We start from the raw sequence: 272 nt of genomic DNA, 5'->3' as shown, positions 1-272 counted from the left end.
ACATGATAGAGAATATAGGAAGGGACTCGACGCAGTCAAGGTCTTCTTTTCTATGGGCATCCGCGTTCAACTCCAGGAAGACTCAGGAAAAAGGCAGGCCGGACTGCCTGGGACCCGGCTGCCGGGTGGCGGTCGGGGGCGGGGCCGGCGCCGGGGGCGTGGCCTGACGCGGGACGGGCGGAGCGGGCTGTGCTTCGGGGGCGTGGCCTGGCGCGGGGGCCGGGGGCCGGGGGCGGGGCCCGGCGCGGGGCGGGGCGGGGCCGGGCCGGGCC

The sequence above is a fragment of the Carlito syrichta genome, unplaced genomic scaffold, assembly GCF_000164805.1.
Source record: "Carlito syrichta isolate Samal-C Ts95f unplaced genomic scaffold, Tarsius_syrichta-2.0.1 Scaffold311830, whole genome shotgun sequence".
In the NCBI taxonomy this organism is placed as follows: domain Eukaryota; kingdom Metazoa; phylum Chordata; class Mammalia; order Primates; family Tarsiidae; genus Carlito; species Carlito syrichta.
Note: the sequence above shows the minus strand (reverse complement) of the source record.